Source organism: Ambystoma mexicanum, chromosome 12 (assembly GCF_040938575.1).
Source record: "Ambystoma mexicanum isolate Mex_15411 chromosome 12, UKY_AmexF1_1, whole genome shotgun sequence".
NCBI lineage: Eukaryota > Metazoa > Chordata > Amphibia > Caudata > Ambystomatidae > Ambystoma > Ambystoma mexicanum.
In genome coordinates this window covers 650738234-650752519 of record NC_090936.1, presented here as the reverse complement: position 1 = coordinate 650752519, position 14286 = coordinate 650738234, and the positions used below count along the sequence as shown (strand labels likewise).

The 14286-nt window shown below is 43.2% G+C and overlaps 1 protein-coding gene across 1 annotated transcript in view; it reads right to left on the bottom strand.

Moving 5' to 3' along the window:
* CDHR3 (cadherin related family member 3) overlaps positions 1-14286 on the bottom strand; it is a 642490-nt gene that overhangs the window by 577685 nt on the left and 50519 nt on the right. The gene's annotated exons all lie outside the window — the stretch shown is intronic.

Sequence of the window (14286 nt, the reverse complement as noted above, 5' to 3'; positions counted from 1 at the left end):
CACCAAATAGGAATCAAGGAAGGACCGCAGTGATTTGCTGGAACCATCATACTTGTCCACTATGCCCTCGACCAGAGGACTTTCCTGTAGCGCTGAATCCCGGAAAGCACAAGTTGTTTTAAGGCTGCATTTTTCGGCTTTGAGGTTTTGAACCTCTGTTAATTCCTCTCATTAGGTCCTGGACTGCCGCCTCCATATTGAGCACTGTATCAAGTTCTGGGCGTCTCAAACTGTCACACTCAACCCTCGGTCTTACCCGTTTGTCCTTTTCCGCTTTCTTCTTTGTAGGTTTCTCTGATCTCCAGGATGTCCGGGACTTGAACAGGTAAGGCCGGTGGTCCTCCGTATCCAGCATGGAACGTAAGTAGACTCAGAGGAAGAGTTCAGGATTCCCGGAAGTAAAGAGCAGACAACGTCCAGGAGTAAGCGCGGAACCAGGAAGAGAGGCACTACTCACAAGTATTGCAATGGAGTTGCGAGCACGGAGCATGGAAGGGGACCCAGGAAGGAATGAGCGGACGGCCTGGGAGAAGAGAAGCCGCTCAGTAATCCAGGAATGAAGAAGAGTGAGGATGGATGTATCGGAACAGCGATACGAGGAAAGGAACGGTGGGCACACTAGCTGCGAACTTGAAAAGGAGCGTTGAGAAGCAGAGCGCCGCGGGTGCGTGCCCTTTCTCTAGGAATCCATTGCTCCGGCGTAAACACTAGAGCGCAGCATGACTGATGTGTCAGCCATGTTGAGAGGAACACAGCCCCAGTGGTACGGTGCATCATGGAGCAGGAAGTCCACAAGGGGCGCAAATGGCGGTTCATGACACAGAAAGACGTTGCTTATGCTGATCTCCTCTGACACTCTAGTTTCTTTCATGAGCTCTTATAGCTCATCCCAGCTGTTCATTCATCTTTTACTCTCTTTAGTTTTATGCTCATCTCCTGAAGATACGGTCTCACAGTTTTTTACTTTGCTTTCCGGTTTCTCACGCCCTTGAGGTTTTGTACGAGTTTATCTGTGTTAAGAATCCCCCTCTACTGGGTTTTCTCTACTGGTTATTTAATTTGGTTGGCAGTCTCAAATTACAATACTTATTATACTTGTATATGAAGTGTCTTCCCCAGCCCTCCTCCCAGGGTATTAGTTTCCACCTTTCATTTGTTTCCCACTCTGCCTTGTTTGTCAAGCTCTTTATTTGTTCCTCGTTGATTGACTTATTCTAGTTAACTGTCTGAATGTCGCCCACAGGCCTTTCGCTCGTTCCACTCCTTACAATAGATTGTCCCAGCGGCCTCCCCTGTACCATCATTTGTCCAGGGTGATGTCGAAGGGCTCAGTGCTCACTCGGGTTACCTGCTTTGCGTTCTCGGTCTCTGGGTTTCTCCAGAGTTCTGTTTCTGGGGTCTGGCATGTGCTGTGGTCGAGGGACGCGGGCGGGTGGGAGCGGTCAGCATTCCCCACTGCAATGGTCTCAGCATTGTTAGACGGGTGTATGGCTCACCAGAGGATGGTGATACCACCACAGCAGACATGTTTTCTCTCCCTGTCCTCACAACGGCTTCCTCCGCGTCTGCTTTGACGGGCCTCTGGCGTCCTTTTCTTTTTGAACAGCTGCCGGTTGCACAGCTTCCTACTGGTCTGCCTCTCCAAGGCGCGATTATGTCAGGGGGCTTCCCGTGTACCGTACTCTCTCTCCTCTTGTGATCCACTCAACCCAGCTATATACAGATCTCTTCTAAAAGTGATATTCTTTATGCAAGCCAGTCCCATATATGAAGAACCGGTGGGTGGTCTAGAGCGTTCCTTGTGGGAAAGAGTCCTTGTCCCCTAGCGGGTAGTCACTCCTAGCGAGGACCCACTTGCCCAGACTCCTAAGGAATGCTCATCTTCCTAGCCTCACAGGGGGTTGCTCACCTCCAGGGAGGAAAGGGACGAATGCCTTTGATTTATCAGTGTATAAGCCCTCTTTTTAGGATATCTGGAACTTTACCCTTACTGAGGGAGGCACTGGCTATCCTATACAGAGCAGTAAGAGTAGGAGTGGTATGTTTAAGGATGGTTGTTGTCGAGAGGATGTTGTTGGTGTAAGAGGTCGGGTTTAGGGATGCAAGTGTGTGTCATGGTCCATGTATCCAGTTTGACAGATTACTTTTAATTTACTTTTGGCTTGTGGTTAATGATTTGTCCTCAAACTCAAGGCCAGATTTGCGAAAATGTAATACCCACTTGTGTGTGTCCTGTGCACACACAAGTGAACAAAACACTGGCGTTCTCAAAGAGCAAAAAAGTGAACCTTTCCACATGAAAGGCTCTAGGTGAAAACACTTCTTGCTTCCGCCAAAAACATCGCTCAGCTGTAATTTTCGATGAAACCACTGGTTCTCCATTGGTTGCATGGTTTCCACAACTTGGTGGTTGCAGGAATTCAGTTTCTGAAAGTCTTCATTCATGTGTCTCGCCCTTTAAGATTGTGCCAAATCTTGTTCTCTTTATGGGGTAGTCCCCCGTTTCCCAAATATCGCCCTTCCGTTCCCGTTCTGCCGGGCTAGCTGCTTGTGCTATGGCCAGCACTCCCACACCCCCCAAAGCTAAGATGCCGTCCTGCTCTTGCTTACGGATATGATGCACCTACATTTCCCTCACTTCGCCACGCAGTTGTTGCCGGCATGTTTTTGCTCCGGTCTGTGTATTTGTAGTAGTGCTTTTCCTGAGAGGTGGCTTTGAGGATATGTATATGTGGAGGTTTTTAGGAATGTGTTTTAACATGTGACCACACATAAAGGTTTGCATGACCAGATTTACTTTAGTAACTCACCTGCAGATTGCTGACAGGGGGCATGCTGCTGGAATGTCACATTGCATGGCCTTTAGCACACCTATACCCTTCCACACTTTCCCACTGGTGGCACTGAGGATACGGCATGCAGAGGCTTCATCCTCTCTTGCAAGGTCTTCTGGGGGGACAGCAGCACCAGCTACTCCGGGCTCTAGCTCCACTGAACAGTTCCAGGACTAAGTTATTCAATGGAGTCACAGCAAAATTTGGCAATACCACAAACTTCATATTTTACAAACAGGATCCCGAAAGACAAGATTATCATATATGAAATGAATGCATACCGCAGCACATGCAAGCGATCCACACACAATGCAACTATTACAAAACCTACACAAGTCCATTTTCTTCACAAGTAACAACAAATATGCTACCAAAACCTACCTCGTAAGCCATGCCTAAATACATTAGCACATCCGATCAAAGCTGCAACACAGCACCCCAGAGAATGAGAAAACATCACACGGTTTGCTCTTCGTCTATGCCATATAATCTCTGAAAAGTCAGGAGATCTCCTACAAGTTTGTTTTATTAAGCATTTTCTTGAATCGTGAAGCATGTTCTGCGACTGCAGGACACAAACAATATGGAATGCAGCAACACATGAAATCATAGAACATCAGTAATATACAAATATATAGAAGACCTTCTAAAAACGAGATACTATTGAACCATAAGGTTTCTAGATTTTAAAAGCAGATAGATATTCCATTTGCTTACATAGAACGATTTTAAAACCACCAAACAGCAGCATCAGAGAAAGACTGTTAAGGGGTCTTAGATTTTTTGTTCAATAGGTTTTTACTGAGCAAATATTTTGGGGCTAGTAGAGCTGGACACCAAGTTTATCATACATATATGAAGTTTTCAGTAGCTTTGGAACTTTTAGGTGGTATAGACCAGCTGAACCACATGGGTGCAATGAATAACCAGTCCACTGGAGTGTGGCTACGTTTGGTTTTGGGGAGCACCAAACCCAAATTCAGCTACTGAAAGAAAAAGCCTTGCATATTAACATGGGCAAGGCTTTTCACAAGACAGAAGGTTGGAGGTGTGGGGTTTGGCCCATGTAGATATGTGGGCTCTAAATGAGAACACAAACAATAGAAACCAAGATAACTTAGTAGAACTTAGTAGACAGGGCACAAGTAGGAATGATCTCACCAACAACCAAAGCTGAAGCCCAAAGTTAGGTGTCTGTGAAAGCTAAGCCTGAGGAAAACGATAGGAAATCAGGCTTATTGTGGGTTCATTTTAGATGAAGATCTGGTACTCTTGCCCCAGTAATTGAAACAACTATTCAGTCTTCTAGTGATGGGATTTTGCTGTCAAATTCATTAAGGGGGATGGCTCCCTCAATGACCGGATGCCACAGTGGTTTCGTGTCAATAAGATAAATCAAGGGAAAGAAAACCAAACCCTGGGGCACACAGCAAGCACATGAAAGTAAGCAAACAAATGGTTTCTATGTGAAAGAAGAGAAAGCATTGCATGGCCACGATCGACTATGCTGAAAGCAGCAAACAATCAAAAGCACAGACAGACTGAAGCCTCCCTCATGCCTTGTCTGGATAAGACCATCCACCACCTGAAGAGTAGCCCTGACCGCTGCAGCAAGGGTGAAACAGAGTAGATCAGCATTGCAACTGAGTGTCTGGGCTTGAAAGGTTATGCCTTTGCCAATTGACTTACTAGCACAAGGTGGGTGAGCAATAGGACCAACAAATATTTAACTCACGGGAGTTGGAAAGGGTGCACATTTCCCTCCTTTCAACAGCAGTGGAAATTCACAGTTTATAAAAAGCATCTATGACAGACCAGCAGTTCACGCGTCATCTCATGGATACTTTTAGCAGGAATAGAAAATCTGTAACACTGTAACAAATGTATATTGTGGCAGGAACATAAGCGGAGGCTAGTGGGTAGGTATTGATGAAGCCTGGGGGCTGGCGACCCCGGTCCACATGAGAATGCTGGCTCCTGAGGCAATATAAAGAGAAATTCCCCAGGTTCCCCATCCTAACATTGGCCTTGTGTATCAAGTCTCTTGCCAGGCACCAAAGAATGTAGCTGGGCCTTTGAAAAACAGTCTAAAGAATTCAGACCGTCCTGTTCACAGGACTAGAGAGTCTGTTTTCTGTAGTGAGTGCCCATTAATTGTGAGAAGGAGGTTTGTGAGCACAGCTCACAGGAAATGCTGTGCATCCAGCCTACATCAGACCACATGAGGCAGCTGTCGCTCATGAAAGGTGGAACTTCCTACCTTAGGACTCATTGCATAGCAAACTATTGCAAAGGGATCAGGGAGCTGAGCAGCTGGGACTGAAGCGCCGTTTAATTCCATGATAGCGTCTGCCAGAAATCTAAACTCGTTCCATTGATCCATAGGGCGGTCCAATGTGCAAGGCAAGCCCACCTGGGAATAATTGCAGTCTGCCCCAATCACCTAGCCGCTCCTAATCCATGCTGTGCATCTCGCATTTAATGTGCCAAATCCAAAACTTGTTAGAATATATGAACAGAGCAAGTCCGAGCAGAAGCATGGGAGTTACAAGTCGAGGGGAAGCAGAGTGAAGGGTGAAGGAGAGTGAAGGAAAAGGTTTGAGTGGAGGAAAGGAGAAATAGAAAGAGAGAGGAAGGAGTCAAGGAGTAGCCCCGTGTAGGGGGAAGAGTAAGGAGAAGAAGAAAAGTGTAGCACAGCGAGACGGGGAGGAATGCGAATGTGGAGAAGGAACATCAGATGAGAAAGGGAAGGAGGAGAAGAACCCTCACAGGATACAAGTAGAATATTCAATTTGAGTCAAGTCACACATGTCACACCACCATCTAGTAACCATCAATGGAAGTTCACCTCCAGTTCAGAGCCACATCAGCAAGGCATAAAATAAGAAAAGTGTAGCACAGCGAGACGGGGAGGAATGCGAATGTGGAGAAGGAACATCAGATGAGAAAGGGAAGGAGGAGAAGAACCCTCACAGGATACAAGTAGAATATTCAATTTGAGTCAAGTCACACATGTCACACCACCATCTAGTAACCATCAATGGAAGTTCACCTCCAGTTCAGAGCCACATCAGCAAGGCATAAAATAAGCAGTGTTGCATGGCAATTTGCTATGCAATTATGTATGTTTGCTAATTAAAGTGCCACTTGTGTAGCACAGCTAGCTATTTAAATGACCTTGTTAAATGAAAGCACAGCTCACCCGACATTCCTCCCTTCCACTCGGGACTCCATCCACCCTCTTTTCTCCATTCCCTGCAAGTTCAAAGAGGCTAATGGGAGATAGTGCCTGTGTGGGAGTGCTAGGCAAGAAACATGTTCTCTTTTTAAAATAATTGCAAACCAGAACATTAAACTTTTATAAAGCTAACAATATCCTGTTTGGCAAAGACCAGGACCAGTATGGGTTAACTTTATGTTTTAGACAGTCCTGCAATGTTCTTCCTAAAAATGTATGGTGCTACAAAATGTACAATTACGGTATTGCTACTGTGAAACACTGCATTGTTTTGTATCTAAATCTCATAGTATAAACTAGATTTAAATTTCAGGGAAAGTTCATTTTCACGAATTAACACTTTTTTGAAAATGTACATGATCACACGGCCATATTTTTATGGCAAATCTAGTTCTGTGACCTGCTAGTTCCATAGTTCTATGCAACTGGTGCTCAATGCATGAGCTGATCCTAAACTCCTTGACATCTTATCACCCTGTTGCTTTATACCAGCTCCCAAAAAAAACGTGATGGCTGCAAAACTACAATAATCCACCTATTTGCTCACTCTGCCCGTTACACCATACACTCTGCTTAGTCACTTACTTTATTTTTACATAATGAATACACAAACATAAGTAGATAGAGGTTTACGCAAGTGATAAATAGTTCCATCCAGTCTCTACATCTATAGATCTACTGCAATACCACAGACTAGTTAGCCTCCAGAACTTGCTTTGCTCTATGATTATGATTGCATTATATATTAGCACCTGCGGGAGAGAGCTGGGGAATCCAGTGACTGGGAAGGCATGTAGAATCTGCAAGTAGCCTCCCACATTTCGTGCCGGCCCACTGCGTCTGTTCCCATCATTCACCCTGTCCGTGGATGCGGTGCCCCAGGCCAAGTCTCCACTGGAGTACCTCACCTCGACCCCTCTGCCCACTGACCTGCACACAACCATGCTCGGATTCAGGTCCTGGAAATACTTCTTTCCAATAGAGGACCTATGGGTACTTTCTTTGTAAAGGGAAGCATGAATTGCTCAAATTGATTCCCTTAATAACAAACACAAAATTATCAAAACCCGTAAATGGCAGCTCAGAGTGCTAATAGTGATAAATATCGCTTGTTGGACACCTGAAGTTGACAATTATCCTACCTGCCACAAAACTACACTACGTACTTGGTCTCAGACTATGGCTTTCTTTCAACATTGTGAACTTTTGGGTTTTATGAAACTTCTGAACTTCTCCTTACATAGCAAATGACGAATCAAGCATACAATACATGCGACACTTCCCTGTGCAACACTAACTGCACCCAGCTGCCCAGTGCCTTTTTATCATCTATCTGTGTCCATTCATTCACCCCGTTTTTACATTTTGCAGATACTCCACCCAAGAAGGTCTTACTTTAGCAGTACACAAAAATGCTTCTATTTTTGCTATTTTTATGACTTGGGTACAAACAACCTCTGGTGACATTTAAAATATTAGTACAAAATTGCTAATTAAATAAGTTTGTTTGCTAATCAAGAAAATTTAAATTAGCAAATGTTGCTATTCAATTTAAAAACAAATCCTTGCATCTATGGATACCCAGCTGAGGGTCCTCAGCCTACATGAAATTGACGCATACGCTTTCAGGCCCAGGATCAATCTCAGTGCTCAGTTCTGGATTAGTTCCATTTGGCAATTTGTTGATTTGTATAAGCCTATGTAAAGGCTAAGATCGGTGGGGTGTATTCTTTTTGTGATCTCTAGCTAGGGAACTATTTTTCTCAATATGTGACATTGGAAGTGAGATTTTCTTTTGTAATAGTAGTAGTAAAAAGATTCATTGAACGCACACTTATTTTCAGTACAAGACAAAAACAGGTAAATATACATTGCAAAATTCAAAACACATATTACAGCACCATTTAGCCCTATACTGCAGCTCATGGAATATGATGGAAGTTTAAATGTGGGATGAATGAGAAGTCTGGATTAATCTATGTCTTGCACTGTGTGTATGCGAATTAGCTCAAATGTAATCCCTTTGCTCCACAATGCCTTGCAGATGTGGCTCTGAACGTCCAGTGGTGGCGCTGTGGCATGTGTGGCTTGGCTCAAATGGAATATTCTAAATTCACATTTCAGGTGGAAGGATTTTTTTCAAGGCTTTTTAAACCTACCATAACTTTATAACTTTACTGGTGTTTGTTACATATGCCCAAACTCTAACTACAAGACTGTCAGATCCATAACTGCTTTTGAGATGATTTGCAGACCCATAATGCAGTAGACTCCCAAGTCAAAAAATGGTCCACATCTCTTTACTAATCCAGTTTGTTTGACTAATCTAAGAGAGGACAATTGTATTTGTTTACAAGAGACATAGCTGACCTTAAGTCCTATTTTAGATGGCTATAAAATCTTTACCCAATTGGGAAAAGAGAGTGCTGAAGGGAGACCATCAGGGTGGTATGCTTGTTGTGGTAGAAAATACTCTGGGTTTCAGTGGGTTAATTCTTGAAAATGTACCCTTTGGAGCACTTGGGGTGTATCTTACCGGGGATGGACTGTGAAGATTTTGATCCTCAATATATAAAAGGTATTTCATTGATAGATCTTTTTGTTGATAATGTGTGCAATGTTATAGAAGAGTGGTCTGGGCAGTATCTGAATGGCAGAATTCTGGTTGTGGGAGATCTTAATGTGGACTGTGGATTCCAGAATACTCCCTGGGATTTAGGTGGGTGGCAATCGGTACCTGTTGGTACTTCTGAGAAGCAACAGCTGGGTAAATCTGATGAATTGTGGAGCTTAGTGACCAGAACTGCGGAACTACAATTAGACTTGCTAAGCCAGTTTGCTATGCTACTCACCACCATTGGTCTAAGGAGAGGCCATACATCTGGAAGGGCAGTGAAGCGACTGCAATGTTTGCAAGACAGTGTGGCCAGATGCAGAATGACTGTTTGCAAAAGTCGATATTATTTTGCTGGCATGCCAGAAATAATGTCTGCCATTCCTGGCATATGTTGCAGCAATGAAATTGTACATAGGCCCTCATTAGGAGTGTGCCGGTCCTGGAAATATGTAGGTAAAACAGCTAGTAATGCCGGAGCTGCCATTTTTCCCAGACCGGCACACTCCTGTCGGGGCAGTGAACTACAAGCAGGCCTCACCTACCAGGAGTTTCAACCCCTACTGGCAAAGAATTGCCCCAATCAAATAATATACACTTACACAGAGGATATCCTCTGGTAGTTACCTGGAATATTTATGGTGTAAATGGAAAGTGACAAAAAGCTATATGATTTTAAAGATGTATTCGTTTTGACTAACAAAACAAACTGTTACTTGGGTGTCTTAAGTGAGATTGTTGAAGACGTTTGGAGCAAAACAGATTTTAAAAAGCGCTAATGTTCCTGGAAGGTTAATTTGATCTAGTTTTCTCACTACAAAGAGACATTTTTGGAGGTTCAACTAAGGCTACATAGAATTTCTAATAAAAAGGGTAAAATGATTTGTGATAAAAAAAAATGTAAGCAATGTCATGAATTAATGGGACAGACTGAAGTCATAGCTAGTAATTGGAAAAGAGTTCCAATAGGCTGGAAAAAGAAATAATCTTAATATTTTTTAAAGTAGCCTAGCATTTATCTCAGTACACCTAAAAGTGGACCCAGATAAATGTGGACTGTAGCTGCTGTTAATAAAGGCCCTTTTCAAAGAATTCTGGGCACTGGCCTGATTGGGTGTGGTCTAATGAGCAATGGTAAGTGTTGGAGTTGTAACATGGCTGTGCCCACAGCATCTATTCTAGGATTGTAGTAACAAGTTGCAGTTCTGGCTGGATAGAAGTTTGATTCTGGATACCTTAGTAGGATAATGAATAGTGCGGACTACCTTAATCATGATATTATTGTGGAGTGCGAATTTGGGAGTCGAGTCAGTGAGAGGTTAGGGAGTTATGAAGAAGATGGTGCGAAGGGTCTAGAAAAGTAAGACTTTGCCGAAGGTGAAGGGCTGGACTTCAGATTAAGTACTGCTTTCCTCTCGTGAAAAGGAATGTTTTGTAGAAGGAATTATAGATGGAAACATTACTTCCCACTTTTAGGCTGAAATGTTAGGTAAAACTGTATATTCTATTGCTTGTAACATTTCACTTAAAATAAAATAAAAAACAAGGCTACTAAAAATCGGTATTAATGGCATTGACAAGAGTGTGGCCGGAGGTGCAAGACCAACCCACACTTCCCCAGGAACCATCTTCCCCTTCAGCCTGTTGTCATGGATCATTGTGGGGTTGCAAGGTCGATGTGAGTTGATGAGCTCCTTTTTAGCACTTACAGAGCCTCTCTGTTTTCTTTTATATTTCACGGCAGGACTGATGCAGGGGGCGACTTCTCACTCTTCATTTCCCCTTCACCTTGTGCAAGTCACACCTATCCCTCCTCTCTGCTCCTTCTTTCCGTCTCATATTTACACTTCAAATGCCAATTGCCACCCTTTCACTACATACCTTCTTATTATTGCAGTTTCCATTTAACTCTGTCGTGTTGCCCTGTGAGTTCTCTGCTCAATTCCCTCCCTCTTTTATTGTCTCCATCATGCAATTTCGTTTCCTTACCTTTTTCCTTCAACTTTTCGCTTTCTCTCTGTGAGGGGTCAGAAATGTGAGGTGGACAACTTTGTAAAGATTTCTCAACAAATGCTATTTTATTATAAAATAAGGTTGGATGAACGCCTCACTAACCTTACTCCGAGGAGGATTTTCCTGTCCAAAACAAACCAAAGGAAACAATCTAACAAAGTATTATTGTCCCCAACACTTATGCATGCAACAAAGAAACAAGGAAACACATGCCAATTCCAAACAAACAATAATGATTGAATTTGTAATGTCACCACAGTCTTTCTTTGTAACCTGGATGAATTCCCCTTCCCCAGGTTCAAACGGGATTCTGTTTTACAGTTGAGAAAAAGAAAACAAGGAAATCCTCATTTGCAACAATGTTCAACCACAGTACTCTTCCACTTCAACTTGTCAACAGAAAGTTCCAATTTAGTACGTAGAAGGTTCTTTCCCTACCTTGAACAGGTTTTCAGTTCATCAATCGCAACAATAATTTTCTTGGTCAGGAAGATTTGCCTTTAGCACTACAATCAACATAGATCGCCTCTGCCAGTAGCCCTTTTAAGCACTTCTTCACCTTCCAGCTGGTATACTTCCATTTCAGGGCCACTCCTCCAACAGTTTGCCGTCCCGGAATACTTCCCTGCCCAAATAATGTTTTACAACAGCCAGTGCTTTTGAGGTTAATATCAACTGAGAAAAAGTTTCACCACCACTTCTTAGTATTCAACAAATTGCAGCTTCAAAACTCCCAATAACTCAAGATTTACATTGGTGCTCTTTGATAATCCTCATAAAATAATGCTCCTCTCCTTCTGGATTTCTTTTCGCAGAAGGGCAGCCTTTGCCACTCTCATTTCCCCACTACACAAGTAACAAATGACTGATAGCAAAAGGGTATTTTACATCTCTTCCCTTGGCTTAGGTACTGTGAGTTTATACCAGTGGCCAACAGGTTTCTCTACTCATGAATCTTCCAATAGCCCCTTGCCGTTGGTGGCAATGTCTACTAAATTGTAACTTCCTTGCTTTTACCATCTCTTGGCTTGGGCAATGTTTGTAGGTGTTAACTTTTAACAATGTTGCCTCTTTAGATTGTTGAGGTTTCAAAAAACTCACTTGTAAAATTACAGTCTTTTGGCTTTGTTATAATGGGGTTTTGCTGCTTTTCATTATTTCAGTATTCAAGTTTGCTTTGGGACTCCCATCTCGCTTGCAAGTGCTGCTTCTGCTGTGTTTCAGTAGAGCAAGATTCAAAAATTATTTTCAAGTCTTTCATTCACACGCAAGTGTTCCTCACTCGCCGAATGCCTGCCTTGCATACACAAGTGGGTAAGGAGTGTTGCACAAACCAGCTGTGCACTCACCAGGTAAAATGTGCTCTTCTCTTCCTTTCGCCGCTTGCAGGATTTCTCTTCTTGTGGCTTCTCCCGACTCGGCAAACCTTTTCTTTCTTTTCACCGCCACCCGTGCAGCTTGCAAATGGAGCCCTCGCCGCTCCTGAGGTTCTCTGGTACACGCCAGCCACAAGAGACTGCCTCCGGGAAGGGAACACGTCCCTCGTCTTTGCTTCCTGCTGTGCAGCCTCTGCAGATTAGGTTACCAGAGGACAGGTTTCCCTCTTGAATGCTTCCTGCTGCGTGACTTCTCGACTTCAGGATTCGAGAGGCACAGACCTTCTTAGGACCAGCAGTTGCTCCCTGCCACGCAATGGTCCCAGTGTCTTCTCTCTCCTCCAGCTTCTGCTTGTGCTGCCTGCACAAACCACACTGCTTCTTGCTGCGCTTCTCTCCTTTTCCTATGGCCTGCACCTGAGGGGGCCTTTTAAGCTTCTCAGTCTCCCTCAGGTGTGGGTCATCTGCCTTAATGATCTGACCACTCCTTTAACAGTGCACCTCTTCAGCCATCTTCCTCGTCCCAGTACTTAGATGAGTATGGGACTTGAAGTCCCTAATGACAAAGTTAGGTTTTATTTCAATTTCACCTCTAGACCTAGATTTGTTCTTCATAACACTTTTTAAAGAACGGTCATAAGGATTAGTCGATAAATCTGATTGAAGAGGGAAAAGCAATTCTTTTAGGTCATTATTATCCATAACTTCGCTTTCACTGTACCTTTGGTTGGAACAGAGGTTTTTAGTTTTACACGTCTCTGGGGCTTTGACAGGGCTTTTATTTCTTCTAAGGCTTAGACGTTCATGTGTGTGTTTTACCCCTACTTACATGTGTATTTTGTGACACTGCAAGATAGTTTGTACAATAAGCATTAAACACTTTGGTATTACACAATCACCCTCCATTGAGGAAGACAAATACTGCATTTCATCCCATGGAGTCCTCTCATTCCCCTGAGCCTTTTCTCTTCCAAGGTGATCCTCCCGCAGAACACCACTCCCAAAGTCAGAAAGTGTCTGCCTTTCCCTGGCCACCTGAGAAGAGACTTTAGGCAGGGAATTAACGAGGCGTCTGTAAGATTCATTACACTCTCCCACTTTACTACCTTGGCATTCCTTAAGCATGTCCCAAGGGCTCCATCCGTGCGTCTCCGTTTCCGGTGCAAGATATCTCACATTTGGTCACTTAATAAGTTAATGAATCCCTGTTACATAGTAATGGCAACCATCGGCCATTTCTTCCTTCCATCCTTTCTCCACTAATCACATAGACGTTGCTAGAGTGTATAGAAGTCCTGCAGGTAATACAAACAACCGGGGAGACAGCATCTCGGGTTGTCCTAAATAGGGTGTAAAATAATCAACCAGTTCTGACTTTTAGGCTCACATCAAAGTGTATTTTTAGTCCTCTATTTTATCTGTACAAAAAACACACAATGTCAAGAAACAAAAGTGTGAACTACGCAGATTGCTGAGAAAAATGGCCATGTGTTGGTCTAAGGTACTAGCTTCATTTATTTTATACTTGCCATTCTTTTTTCCATTTACATATAGTACGACAGATGGCAAAACATGGATCTCTGTCAACCAAGTGGGAGCATCTCTTGGGGTCAGGCAGATCTCCAGAGATCTTTGTGCGTCTTGCATGCATATGCCCAGATTCTGCCTTTCATCCTTACGCAGTCAATAAAATAAAAAAAAAAAAAGAGTACAATTCAGTCCTCATTCCAGCCAGTTTGGTTTTTCACTGTGGATTCCGGCTGGTGGCAATTACTGTTGCAGCTGGTTAACAACCCTGAAAACGCACTCTTTACAAAAACTATGGCAATCATCATATCTCTTATCATATCATATCTCTTAGCTATGTGGGATGTACGAGCCCTCTATACATTCATCGAACATGACGCGGCAATACAAACAATTGACTATGCATGCAGAAATGACTGCCTCACATTACCATTTCGTACAAATATTAAGGAAATGTTAATGGTCACTTTGGAACATAATATTTTCATGTTTGACAACAAATATCATCAATGCAAAGGTGTCGCTATGGGGACCAAATATGCCCCAGCTTTAGCCAATCTTTTTATGGGCATGTACCAAGATCAAATGGTGTATAAAGATCCATCATTCAATGAACAAGTAGCCCTATGGGCGAGATACATTGATGACGTCTTTTTGATTTGGAATGGTTCAGCAGAGGAATTA